The following is a 15063-nucleotide window of genomic DNA, read 5'->3' as shown; positions in this document are numbered from 1 at the left end:
CATGAAGTGATGGGACCGGATGCCGTGATCTTCATTTTCTGAATGTTGAGCTTTAAGCCAACTTTTTCACTCTCCACTTTCACTTTCATCGAGAGGCTTTTGAGTTCCTCTTCACTTTCTGCCATAAGGGTGGTGTCATCTGCATATCTGAGGTTATTGATATTTCTCCTGGCAATCTTGATTCCAGCTTGTGTTTCTTCCAGTCCAGCGTTTCTCATGATGTACTCTGCATAGAAGTTAAATAAACAGTGTGACAATATACAGCCTTGACGTACTCCTTTTCCTATTTGGAACCAGTCTGTTGTTCCATGTCCAGTTCTAACTGTTGCTTCCTGACCTGCATACAAATTTCTCAAGAGGCAGATCAGGTGGTCTGGTATTCCCATCTCTTGAAGAATTTTCCACAGTTTATTGTGATCCACACAGTCAAAGGCTTTGGCATAGTCAATAAAGCAGAAATAGATGTTTTTCTGGAACTCTCTTGCTTTTTCTATGATCCAGCGGATGTTAGCAATTTGATCTCTGATACACATATATACACACACACACAAACACATCATATATATATATATATATATATATATGCTCAGCCAGTCAATTGTGTCCAACTCTTTGTGACCCTACAGACTGTAGTACCAGGCTCCTCTGTCCATGGGATTATCCATGCAAGAACACTGGAGTGGGTTAACATTTTCTCCTCCAGGGATATGGACATATATATATATATACACATATATACACCAGTCTTTTATAAGTATGTTCATGAAAAACTATGAAGTTCTAAGTCGTATGAATTCAGGGACTATACTGCTCACCAGTGAGCTCTGTCAGCAGTGATATGCTTGGCATAAAACAAGAGTGTAATAAATATTCATGAACTGTATGGTACCCAATCGGGACAGAGTCAATGTAATTTTTTTATATGTACATTCACCTTTGAACTAGGACTCATGCTATTATTTTTTATGGATGCCACACCTAGCACTAAATAAATAATCTTTGAACATTTCTCAAAAGTAAGTATTTTAAGAAATACCACCATTATGGAATTAGTTATTTATTGTGGAATTTTCAGAAAAACATTTTCCATTATATTACCCAGAATCCCTCTGGGTAGCATCTCTATAAAAAGCCAACTATTTTAACACAGTTTTAGCTATGCAAAGGAAATTTAATGTAACATGAGAGATCAAAACAGTAGTTTGGCAGTAGGTGTGGAATGGAGGATTGTTAAAAGTTATTATCTTTTCCATAAAGAATTCTTTTAATTCTTTTAATAAAGAGTTAAGGACACTTTAAGACATTAAAAGATGTAGTTCAGAAGGTTGGCGTTATGAAAATTCATCAGGAACATAGAACTTCCATGCTCTTACAGGATGAGAAACATAATGGAAATACTCCAGACAATGATCAATCTATATTGTACTTACCCACTGAAATCCTACTCTACTTGCAGTTATTATAGGCAAGTTTTAAAAGCATCATTTTAACTATGACCATCAATGACACAGAGCTGGCATTTATAAAATCTCTAATGTTCCAAATTCTGCCTATTATTTATATCTCCTTATCTTTCCCTCAGTTTTCACTTTTAATTTATTGAATCTTTTTAGCACAAAAGTTAACATACTTTAGTCATCTTGTATCTTTATATAGCTTTAAATTTTAGAGAAAATGAGTCAGTATTCACCATAATCTTATGAAAAGTAGGGACACTATTCTTCCCATTTTATAGAGGCAGAAACTGAAATTCTAAGTAATCTCTGGGGTAAAATAATTTGTGTTGAGACAACCCAATCTTCTTCTTCTTTTTCCAGAGTTCCGGTTTGACCAAGGTCACTTTTGTCCCAAGTTAATTCCCATGTGTATGTGGTTTATCACTCTTCGCCTCCACTCATTCATACCTGATATTCAGATTTCCTGTCAGGAGCTTTGTTTTGGGGTTTGCAATTGATCACTCTGTCCAAAACTTTTTTCTAGAACAATTTGAAAAACATTCCCTCTGTTGTTTTTATTCTGTATCATTTGTTCTATGAAAGAGTCCAATTTAAAATACATATCAAAGAATATGTAGTACATCTTGGAGGTAAGAAAATTATGGCTAGAACAATAGATATATTGAAGAGAATGGGCCTAGCCAAACATTCATTTTTGTGACTTAATGAGGTAAGAATAAATGAGTAATGTGTAAGGTAAAAAAGTTTAATGCAATTCTGTTCTTTGGAACAGGGATATCACTTCTTTGTACAGGAAATTGAGCAGTCATGTAGAAATATAGATTACTGAAACTCCAATTCACTTCTTACATTGTTCATATAGATTCTTGATCTAATATTTCAAATATAGAAAACAATTAAAAAATAATAAGCCTGTATATGTGAACTATAGGCATGAGTGAGTTATTTAAACCTTTCAGTTTTCAACTGTCAAATCCAAGAAGTAGATTTATATTTATACTTTTTAAGCCAGAAAAATTCATCTTAATTAAAATGTAAATCAACATCTTCTCTTGGTCTTTGGACCTGATAGTAAAATAAAGAGAACCCTATGTGATAATGCAACATCTGATTGTTTTTTGCCCAGGATTGTGGGAAAAACTAAGAAATCAAGTCAATTGAGTGCACATTTTGACCTTGCTGTTCCATAAAGAAACATTGACCAACCCCGTAATGTGGAAATTTCACATCCTTCCAATTCTCTCTGTATAATTTGAACTGTTTCCCAGCAGCTCATGTTATCATGTTTCCTATAATAATCCTTGCTTTCATAATTAAAGCCATTATTAGTATTATCCTTATCATCAGCATTGCCGTTGTCATTATCACTATTTGGAGCAGAGAAGATGTAGAGTTTTTCTACAGGCGCACACCATTTTTATTATAGCTTAAAAGCTAGAAAATATGCTCTTTGAATGCTTGTAGTGTTTATGTAATCAGTCCCTACATTGCCAAGGCTTATTGAAAACAGCTGGGTGCCTGCTGCCTGCCTCACCCTTTGTTGGAACTGTTGCCAGAACAGGTAGTCAGAAATGGAAAGTAAGGAAAAATTCAGGCATCTGGGTGTCTCTCAGGAAAGCAGCTGTGGCTTCCTTAGGAAGCAGTCATTGTTTCCCATCAGCCAAGACTCTGTATCCCCTTGGGTCCAGTTTCGGCATGGCTGGACTAGGAGGATGCGGTTTACGACTTAGGACTTACGCGAGAAAGCATTTGGGCAGTCCCATCTCTGGCAGAACATTGAGAGAAACTCCCCCAAGCTGCAAGCCATATGTGAGCTGTTGGCCTTCTATTTAGCCTACTCTGGGAAGTTCCCATTTACTGGGGCTCTAATCGTTCCTTTGACACAAGCAAAAACAATGCAAAAGGATCTTTGCAAAACATATCCTTCCAAGATATACTGTCCTGTTTTTAAAACCAGACATCACTATTATTTCTGTAAACATGGCATTTCCCACCAACCCCCACCCCCCTACAAATGAACTCATTGCTTTAAGAGACTTGTTTGGTTTCCTAGATAGAAGGCAAGTACAAAGAACTTTTTTTTTTTTAACAGTAGGGTCAAAGTCGTGGATGAGCAGTAGTGTTGAATGATATTCTGCAGGCGTAAATATATTCTCTTCCAGATACAAATTTTTGTACATCAAGTTTTAAAAGTTATTTCTGTGTTGATTTATGTCAGACACATGCCAGGAGCACTGCTATGTAGGATACACTGAGAATCAGTGTGCTGTTGTGGTAGGGTTATATGGCAGGGAATTCTCATTTACCAGGAAAATGGCATTTTGATGGATTAGGACTGTATGATTTTCTTGATAATTTTTGTTGAAGCAAAGCTCTGATTTTGACATGTAAGTGCTTTTCATTTTAGTAGTCAGAAAAGGCACTAGAAAGATGTGGTACTTTGAATTTTAGATTAAATATCATGTTTTTTTAGCATTATGGAGAGTCCTATTAGGACACTTAAGGACCATGATTAATCCAGCAACATTTTATTCAAAAATCTTCAGTTTCAAAACCTACTGGGTATGAGGCAAACAAGTTTATGCCAATGTGAGGGATATTTGGGAAAACTAAATAAAATTTTATTTCTAGTTATAACTAGACTTATTTGCAGAAATATAAAAGTAAAAATTATAATAGTAAGTAATTTTTAAATTCATTGGATTATACTTTTTAAAAAAGTGAAGTCAGTGCACATTACAAGGAGTCAGGTTATTTTTAATGGTTTACCCATTGCTAATTTTAATACATAAAAATGTCTCAGCACAGAGATAAACTAGGTAATGTTGGGAGCAATTGGGGGCAGGAGGAGAAGGGGACAACAGAGGATGAGATGGCTGGATGGCATCACTGACTCAATGGACGTGAGTCTGAGTGAACTCCGGGAGTTGGTGATGGACAGGGAGGCCTGGCGTGCTGCGATTCATGGGGTCGCAAAGAGTCGGACATGACTGAGCGACTGATCTGATCTGATCTGATCTGAATGTTCATTGAGTTCCTTTATATTTCCTACTCTTGTTTTATTCTCAACATTATAGAAACCAAAGCAGACTATCCTTAACATTTTTTATTGTCCTGATTTTTTCCCTTCTCACATTCATAAAGAAATTTTTTAAATGTGTAGCTCCATAATAAGTGTAAGAGGAAGGCTATGAGTGTAAAAAGACTGTATCCACAAAATATATCTTTCCTAAGATGTTTTCCCAAAAGAATGGTCATCATTCATCTGAATAATCATTCTCACATGTGATATCTGTTCTGTTATTAATTTGACCTTATTATAATTCTGTCTTCATGTCTCCATATTGTTTACTGTAGTTCAAGAAAACTTTCTAAAATTTCATCATTATCATTAAGAAATTGGACAATTAGAAAAATATAAAGTGAGGCTTCTGTTTTGACAAGGCAAGCATTCTGATCATACTTTGAGTATAAGTCATGTCTTATCAACTTTGGTTGTCTAATTTTCCTCTATGTGTTACTTCTAGTAAGTTGGGTATTTCTTTGTACCTGTCCTTTTGAAAAACTTCAACAACAAAACTAATCTGGAAAAAACTGAGAAGAAGGAAGCCTGGATATTGAGAGTATATGTATTAAAATATTTAGAAAATTTAGAGAAAATATTTAGGAAATCAGTGTAAATTGAAGATGCATCATTGCATATAAGGAAAGATAAGAATGTAGTAAATAATCAAAGAAAGTGAAAGTGTTAGTCACTCAGTCATATCCAACTCTTTGTGACCCCATGGACAGGCAGCTGGTCAGGCTCCTCTGTCCATGGAATTCTCAAAGCCAGAATACTGGAGTGGGTAGCTATTCACTTCTCCAGGGGATCTTCCTGACCCAGGGATCAAACCTGGATCTCCTGCATTGTAGGCCGATTCTTTACCATCTGAGCCACCAGGGACTTAAACGTCCATGTTACCAGATGGCTGGACTCATAGAGAATGGTTGGTAATACTGGAAATATTTAAAATAATATATCTATAAAGACACTTTATTCATAACTTTGAATTCAGAAAGGAAAGAGTCCACAGATGTTTTTGAGAAATGTAGCATCTATTTTCACTTTATGTTAATTGTGGTTTATTCAGCTTCCACCAGATGGTTTTGTATACACGGTAGCTAGTTCATGCCAACTGTCTTCCAGTATATTCTCTGAATTGTAGGTAGGTTTTGGAGAACACTTGATGAAAGTGAAAGAGGTGAGTGAAAAAGTTGGCTTAAAGCTCAACATTCAGAAAACGAAGATCATGGCATCTGATCCCATCACTTCATGGGAAATAGATGGGGAAACAGTGTCAGACTTTCTTTTTCTGGGCTCCAAAATCACTGCAGATGGTGATTGCAGCCATGAAATTAAAAGATGTTTACTCCTTGGAAGGAAAGTTATGACCAACCTAGATAGCATATTCAAAAGCAGAGATATTACTTTGCCAACAAAGGTCCGTCTAGTCAAGGCTATGGTTTTTCCAGTGGTCATGTATGGATGTGAGAGTTGGACTGTGAAGAAGGCTGAGCGCCGAAGAATTGATGCTTTTGAACTGTGGTGTTGGAGAAGACTCTTGAGAGTCCCTTGGACTGCAAGGAGATCAACCAGTCCATCCTAAAGGAGACCAGTCCTGGGTGTTCATTGGAAGGACTGATGCTGAGGCTGAAACTCCAGTACTTTGGCCACCTCATGCGAAGAGTTGACTCATTGGAAAAGACGCTGATGCTGGGAGGGATTGGGGGTAGGTGGAGAAGGGGACGACAGAGGATGAGATGGCTGGATGGCATCACCGACTCAATGCACATGAGTTTGAGTGAACTCTGGGAGTTGCTGATGGACAGGGAAGCCTGGTGTGCAGCGATTCATGGGGTTGCAAAGAGTCGGACACCACTGAGTGACTAAACTGAACTGAACTAAAGTGATCTCTAATCTTTTTACTAATATTATGGCTTTCAAATGTCACTGTGATATCTCCAAGGTGGTCTGAGTAAACAATAGGATATTCTATAGAAGTACTGCTGAAAAGTAAAAACATGTTCTTGAGCAATTTAGATTTAAGATGTGAATAAATTATTGTACGCAATAGGAGTTAGTTATCTCTGGGGAACTGAAGAAATGGTTGTAATAAAGATTCTGCCTTTGCTGTCTAAATTAACTTAGTACTTTTTTTGTCCTGGATCTTTGCCCCGCACTGAGTAGAAAAATAATAAAATACCTGATTTTTCTGGTTTTGGAGTTCAGCTGAATTATTTTAAAACTTTGTTTATTTTGTGTTTTCTTTTTAAAAACACGATTGTGGTATGTTTATTGTATTCTCTTGTTTAAACATTAATTTCAGAAAATATTAATGATTGAGGAAAACATATATTCTTTTCAAATAAGCCACTGTTAGTACATGGGCATTCACAAGAACTTTCTTTTCATATTGTTCTTCCTTAATTAATAACATTAATATATACTTTTAAGCAAATGCAAAATCATACTGTTTGATTTAGTGTCTAAATAGTAATGAATCTTTATAAGACTTTCTATTAAACATAGCTGTGATTATACTTTCCCTTACATAGAGTACAGAAATAAAAACAGAGAACACAAGACTTCCAAGTAAAAGGTGCAGTGTCTAGAAATATTTCTCTTAAGCCTTTTGTTTGTCTACATATGACTCAGTAGTTTGTTCATACATAGGATATACTGGAAGTAAAATCAATAGTTCTCAACTTATTTTGAGTTGGAATTTGTCAAATTGTGTTCTTGCAAAATTCTAGGGAAAAAAAAATATTGTTATCTAATATATTTTAGGGCTTTGCAGGCGGCTCAGTAGTAAAGAATATGCCTGCTAAACAGGAGACTAGGGTTTGATCCCTGGGTCAGGAAGATCCCCTGGAGAAGGAAATGGCAACCTACTCCAGTATTCTTGCCTGGGAAATCCCATGGACAGAGGAGCCTGGCAGGCTACATCCATGGGGTGGCAAAGAGTCATATACAACTTAGTGACTAACCAACAACAACAATATTCAAATGTTTTCATTTCAGAAGGACCTTCAATACATGTGGCTTCACTTTCTATTCTAGTTCTGTTTGTGTTTATTTATTCTCTTGCATTAATAGGAAATAGAGATATTTTTTATCCATTCAGGTCTGATTTTAAATTCCTATCTATATAGTAGATAGTAGTCATCTTTAAAAAATATATATTGTTCAAAAGTATACTTAACAAAGAATTGGTTTTATTTTTCTTCAAATAATTCAGTAAAACTTCTGTATATTTAATGTGTTTCCCTTAAAAAAAATTGCTGCTGTTGTGGTTGTTACCCTTGTGTTAAATAGCCAGTTAACTTGTATCTTATGGACTTCACCAATATCAGAGAAAGAATTTTTAAATAAAAATATACTCTTCACTCTATAGGTAGGGTGTGATTTGTTAGTGATACTAAATAGGCACATTCATTCCAGAAGAATTTTAGGAAAGCAACACAGAAGTCTAAATTTGGCTGAAAATGTACACAGTGAAGTACAGTCATACTTTGGAGATATTACAGATTTGGTTCCAGAACACCATAGTAAAGGAATACTGCACTAAATGAGTTACACAATTTTTTTGGTTTCCCACTGCAGATAAATTATGTTTACCCTATAGTCTCTTAAGTGTATAATTCAATCATGCCTTTAATGACTTTATATCAGATCAGATCAGATCAGTCGCTCAGTCCTGTCCAACTCATTGCGGGCCCATGAATCGCAGCACACCAGGCCTCCCTGTCCGTCACCAACTCCCGGAGTTCACTCAAACTCACGTCCATCGAGTCAGTGATGCCATCCAGCCATCTCACCCTCTGTTGTCCCCTTCTCCTCCTGCCCACAATCCCTCCCACCATCAGAGTCTTTTCCAATGAGTCAACTCTTCACATGAGGTGGCCAAAGTACTGGAGTTTCAGCTTTAGCATCATTCCCTCCAAAGAAATCCCAGGGCTGATCTCCTTCAGAATGGACTGGTTGGATCTCTTTGCAGTCCAAGGGACTCTCAAGAGTCTTCTCCAACACCACAGTTCAAAAGCATCAATTCTTCGGCACTCAGCCTTCTTCACAGTCCAACTCTCACATCCATACATGACCACTGGAAAAACCATAGCCTTGACTAGACAGACCTTTGTTGGCAAAGTAATGTCTCTGCTTTTGAATAGGCTATCTAGGTTGGTCATAACTTTTCTTCCAAGGAGTAAGCGTCTTTTAATTTCATGGCTGCAGTCACCATCTGCAGTGATTTTGGAGCCCAGAAAAAGAAAGTCTGACACTGTTTCCACTGTTTCCCCATCTATTTCCCATGAAGTGGTGGGACCGGATGCCATGATCTTCATTTTCTGAATGTTGAGCTTTAAGCCAACTTTTTCACTCTCCACTTTCACTTTCATCAGGAGGCTTTTGAGTTCCTCTTCACTTTCTGCCATAAGGGTGGCATCATCTGCATATCTGAGGTTATTGATATTTCTCCCTGCAATCTTGATTCCAGCTTGTGTTTCTTCCAGTCCAGCATTTCTCATGATGTACTCTGCATATAAGTTAAATAAACAGGGTGACAATATACAGCCTTGACGAACTCCTTTTCCTATTTGGAACCAGTCTGTTGTTCCATGTCCAGTTCTAACTGTTGCTTCCTGACCTGCATACAAATTTCTCAAGAGGCAGATCAGGTGGTCTGGTATTCCCATCTCTTTCAGAATTGTCCACAGTTTATTGTGATCCACACAGTCAAAGGCTTTTACATACCTTAATTAAAAATGCTTTATTGCTAAAAATGCTAACCATAACCTAAACCTTTAGTGAGTTATAGGACTACCATCAAAGACCACAGATCACTGTAACAAATACAATAATAATGAGTGTGAAATTTGTGAGAATTACCAAAATGTGATACAGAGATAGGAAGTGAACAATTGTTGTTGGAAAAAAATAACACCTATAAACTTGCTCCATGCAGATATGACACAGATTATACCATATAGATTTCAGACCATACTACAAGGCTACAGTCATCAAAGCAGTATGGTACTCGAACAAAAACAGACATATAGATTAATGAGTTAGTCTAGATCCATTAATTATATATGGCCAAACATATATGACCCAAGCAGACATATAGATTAATGGAACAAGATAGAAAGCCCATAAATAAACCCAGGCACTTCTGGTCAATTAATCTATGACAAAGGAAGCAAGAATATACAATGGAGAAAAGACTGTCTCTTCAAAAAGTGGTGCTGGGAAAACTGGGCAGCTACTTGTAAGATAACAAAATTAGAACATACTTTTACACCCTCTATAAAAATAAACTAAAAATGGATTAAAGACATACATGTAAGACTGGATACTGTAAAACTCCTAGAGAAAACATAGGCAGTACACTCTTTGACATAAATTGCAGGAGTATTTTTGGGAGGATCCATCCCCTAGAGTAATAGAAACAAAAACAAAAGTAAATAAATGGGACCTAATTAAACTTAAAGCTTTTGCACAGCAAATTTAGTCTATAAACAAAAGGCATATGGAGTGGGAGGAAAATATTTACAAACAATGCTACTGATAAGGGATTAATTTCAAAAAATACACAAACAGCTCATATAGCTTAATACCAAAAAAAAAAAAAAAAAACCCAAACAAAAATGGACAGAAGGCCTAAACAGACATTTTTCCAAAGAATGCAAACTGATAGACAACAAGCACATGAAAAGATGCTCAACATATCCAATTATTAGAAAAATACAAATCAAAATGAAAATGAGGTATCACTTTACACCAGTGAGAATGGCTATCATTAAAATATCTACAAATAATAGATGTTGGAGAGGGTGTGGATAAAAAGGAACCCTTCTTCACTGTTGTGTTTCTCTGGTGGCTCAGACAGTAAAGAATCTGCCTGGGTTTGATTCCTGGATTGGGAAGATTTCCTGGAGAAGGGAATGGCAACCCACGGCAGTATTCTTGCCTAGAGAATTCCAAGGGGAGAGGAGACTGGTAAGCTACAGTCATGGAACTGCAAAGCACTGGAAATGACTGAGCAACTAACAATTTCCTTTTATACACAGTTGGTGAGAAGGTAAATCTGTGCAGCCACTATGAAGAACTGTATGGAGGTACCTTTATAAAACTAAAAATAGTATTACCATATGATCCTGCAGTCCCACTCTTTTCATATATCTAGAGAAAACTATCGGAGAAGGAAATGGCACCCCACTCCAGTACTCTTGCTTGGAAAATCCCATGGACGGAGGAGCCTGTTAGGCTGCAGTCCATGGGGTCGCTAAGAGTCGGACACGACTGAGCGACTTCACTTTCACTTTTCACTTTCATGCATTGGAGAAGGAAATGGCAACCCACTCCAGTGTTCTTGCCTGGAAAATCCCAGGGACGGGGGAGCCTGGTGGGCTGCCTTCTATGGGGTCGCACAGAGTCGGACACGGCTGAAGTGACTTAGCATAGCATAGCATAGAGAAAACCATAATTCAAAAAGATACTTACATGCCAATTTTCAGGAGCACTGTTTACAGTAGCCAAGTTACAGAAGCAACCTAAATTTCCATTGACAGCTTGATGGATAAGGAAGATGAGGTACATATATACAATAGAATATTGTTGTTGTTCAGTCGCCCAGTTGTGTCCAACTCTTTGTGACTCCATGGACTGCAGCAAGCCAGGCCTCCCTGGCCCTCACCATCTGCAAAAATTTGCTCAAGTTCATGTCCATTGCATCGGTGATGGCATCCAGCCATCCCATCCGCTGACACCTCTTCTTCTGTGTTCAATCTTTGCCAGCATCAGGGACCTTTCCAGCGAGTCAGCTGTTCATATCAGATGACCAAAGTATTGGAGCTTCAGCTTCATCATCAGTCCTTCCAATGAATATTCAGGGTTGATTTCCCTTAAGATTGACTAGTTTGATCTCCTTGCTGTCCAAAGGGCTTGGAAGTCTTCTCCAGTACCACAGTTTGAAGGCAATAGAATATTACTCTGCCATAAAAAAGTGAAATCATACTATTTGCTGCAACATAGATGAACCTAAAGATTACCTTATTAAAGGAAGTAAGACAAATATTATATGATATCACTTATATGTGGAATCTAAAAATAAAACACAAATGAACTTATTTATGAAACAGAAATAGACTCACAGGCATAGAAAACAAATGTATGGTTACCAAAGAGGATAGAGGGGGAGGGATGAGAGATAAATTAGGAGTTTAAGATTAACATATACACACTACTGAATATAAAATCGATAACCAACAATGACCAACTGTATAGCACAGGGAACTATACTCAGTATCTTGTAATAACCTATAATGGAAAAGAATCTGAAAAAGAAGAGATATATATAGATATATATATATATATATATATATATATATAAACTGAATCACTTTGCTGTATACCTGAAATTAGCACAACATTGTAAATTAACTGTATTTCAATTTTTAAAAGTTTAAAAACATTAGATGCCAGATTTGCTCCATTTTTAATAAGGTCTCTATCTAACAGGGAGGAGCAGCACAATGACATGTCAGTTCCCACTGACATTTTATTATAGATTAATGGCTCAGATTAGCCACCTGCCAGATGATGAACTTTGGGGAAAGGGGTGGAGAAAACGTGGAGAGCATCTGTACAGGCCAAAGTTCAAGCATCAGAGTCCAGGGCTCTGGGAAGTCAAGGAAATAGCCTGAAGACAAGGGCCACTAATGATGTGTTACATGGGGAGGGCTTGACACCAAGAGTGAACTTCCTCTGTTTCATATTTTGAATCCAGCTGTTAAAATCATGGGACTTGCCCAGACCTAGAGTAAAATAAGTGTTCATTGAGTTTGTTTATGTATCCGGAAACATCATATCTAGAGATTAAGGAAGAATATTGTAAAAAAAAAAAAATGCTATGGTTGCCATTTACTCTTACACTAGCCTAAGTAGTGGTTCTCTTGCCTTCATTGTACAAATAGTTGATTGAGAAATATTTTAATGAATATTTAATCTTGAATGACACATTTAACCTGATCAAATATGGAGAACTAAAAGGAACAGCCTAATACAAAAATTGAGAGAAAGGTTGAATGAGGGAAAATTTTAAATGAAATGACTGTAGTAATCAAGTGATCATACTGAGTCCATGTTAAGTAATTTTCCATGTTAAAATTATATAAGAAATACATGTTTATATCTATTATATATATAAACACACTGAAAAATATAAAAGCAAATCAGTGTTTTCTTCCTTAACTATTTTCTAATAAAACAGGGTGTCTGGTTCAGTCATGAATATTTTGAGAAGGACCTATTCATTGTGTTTACTTTCTATGATCATGTGCCAATTTGGATTTCATTATATATTTTAAAAAATCCACTTTGTGCTTAAAATATTGATTGTGAAAAGGTCTTAGCAATCTAGTAGTTACTGGCAAAAAATATAGGTGATTACTAAAAGAGAAAATGAATTCATTATTGATGTACACATTCACTGAACTAATTTTCCAGGATGTGTAGTTTGATTTTCTGGAGGTCATTAAGTAAACAAAAAACATCACAACAGTTCTGATATTTAATATTTCATGATTAATATTCTGATATTTAATATTTACTCCTTGGTAAAACACATAAACGATGAGTTCCCATTGCTCACCAACAAACTGTTTGCTAATTCTCCCAAGTTTGCCATGAAAATAAAACATTATAATCTAGTAAAGGCACCTAAGACAGTGCCAAGCCTAAGCAAGGGTCTCATTGCACATTAATCTTGAATGTGAATCTGATTCCTGTTCTTCATTAGCTTTTCTTCTCCATCTACTTGGAGGGGTAACACATAGGGGCCTGAAAAAAAATAGGAAACCAAAAACAGAAAACAAAACCACAAACTGTGCAACATTGCATTTTTTGGTAAGAAGCTCAATTGTGTCCGACTCTTTGTGACCACTTGGACTGTAGCCTGCTAAGCTCCTCTGTCCATGGAATTCTCCAGACAAAAATACTGGAGTGGGTTGGCATTCTCTTCTCCAGGAGATCTTCCCAACCCAGGGATCGAACCCAGGTCTCCCTCATTACAAGCAGATTCTTTACCATCTGAGCCACCAGGAAAGCCCTAAAAGCAGTTTGGTTAATTGGAAAAGACAAGATCCCTGTGTTTCAGTTAGGAACAGCTCCTTAAGAAAGTAGTACTGGAATTATAGTAGAAAGATACAGTTGAGAAGTAGTGAATTAACAGCAAAAGCATGTACTAAATTATAATCTTTTTCATTCTCTTGTTAGATCAGAAGTTCTTAATATTTCAGAGACCCAAGATGAAAGTACAGATCATCTAGTAGGTAGAGAGTAAGGACCAGAAGAATTATGACAGACTCACAAAATTGTACATACAGTTTTACAGATTTCACTGAAATCATACTCCCTAGACTTCAACCAATGAAATAATCCATGTGACCCTACGCATTAGTTTCAAAACCAATAAAAACTTTTACTGCCAAATATATTTCAGATCCCAGTGCCTTGCACAGCACAAGTTGCTCAATTAATATTATGGACCTAAATTAAACTATTTACACTGATATCATAGATTTATCACCTCTGTTCCACTTGAAAACTGTCTTCTCAGCTATCCCTCTGTCACCACTAACCCATATTCATATATAAATGTAATTCACTGTGCAGTCTACTACCTTTCACAAATACTTCCTTTTCGTGATATTACTTTGCTTGGTACCACCATGAGAAATCCCATGAGGTCATTTTACTTGAATCACAGTCAAAAGAAACAAAATCAAAACCAGCCTTTAAATAAACTGCATTTGATTTCTGAGGCAACTCCAGAATGTTAATGTTATTCTTAACTCCTGCCTCAATATAACTTTTTATTTTATTCTTGCTACTTTTTTTTATACTGTTGATGTTATAGGCTGGAAGTAATACATGGATTTGAATAAAACTATCACATTAGTTAATGAAGGATAATGGTTCTGTAGAAAAAGAAGGTTCATGTGAAACTGAACAACCTATAATCTAATTATCCATCTAATCTAAATATCCAGGTTTAAGAAGGTCTTGTTGTTATTTTCATATCCAGGCTTTAATAGCAAAATCACAGTAGTTCAAGGTATTTTCTGCGACTGCATGACTGGCCTCAGCCAACGACTTTGGCTTCATTTTAGTCTGTCACCGCAAAACATTCCCCATGCCTTCATCTTTTTACTTAAACATGTTTCTTTGTATGCATTTTACTAGATCTTTCAGTAATAGTGATCTTTCGGGGAAGAGGCACATGGTCCTATTTTAATCTTTTGAAGAAGTTTGCACAATAAAAGAAAATATTGAGAAACTTTCACAGCTATCCACATGTCCCCAGCTGTTTGAGCATTTTTCATCGTCACTCTAATAACACCTAAAATGTGAGGATCATGAAAGTAAAATCATATAGCTTAATTTAATGCATAGATAAAGGGAAAGGTTGACTTTGGAAACCTCCTAGGTGTACGACTATGACTAGTGCCTAGATGTTACCTCAACAAGAGTCAAAGAGGTGTGTGTTTGGGTCACTATGGCATT

At 36.5% G+C, this 15063-nt stretch overlaps 1 protein-coding gene across 3 annotated transcripts in view; it reads left to right on the top strand.

Annotated features, from left to right (window-relative positions):
• Positions 1–15063, top strand: part of AGMO (alkylglycerol monooxygenase) — a 408240-nt gene that overhangs the window by 374998 nt on the left and 18179 nt on the right. The gene's annotated exons all lie outside the window — the stretch shown is intronic.

Source organism: Bos indicus, chromosome 4, assembly GCF_029378745.1.
Source record: "Bos indicus isolate NIAB-ARS_2022 breed Sahiwal x Tharparkar chromosome 4, NIAB-ARS_B.indTharparkar_mat_pri_1.0, whole genome shotgun sequence".
In the NCBI taxonomy this organism is placed as follows: domain Eukaryota; kingdom Metazoa; phylum Chordata; class Mammalia; order Artiodactyla; family Bovidae; genus Bos; species Bos indicus.
Note: the sequence above shows the minus strand (reverse complement) of the source record. Positions and strands in the feature narration are given on the sequence as shown.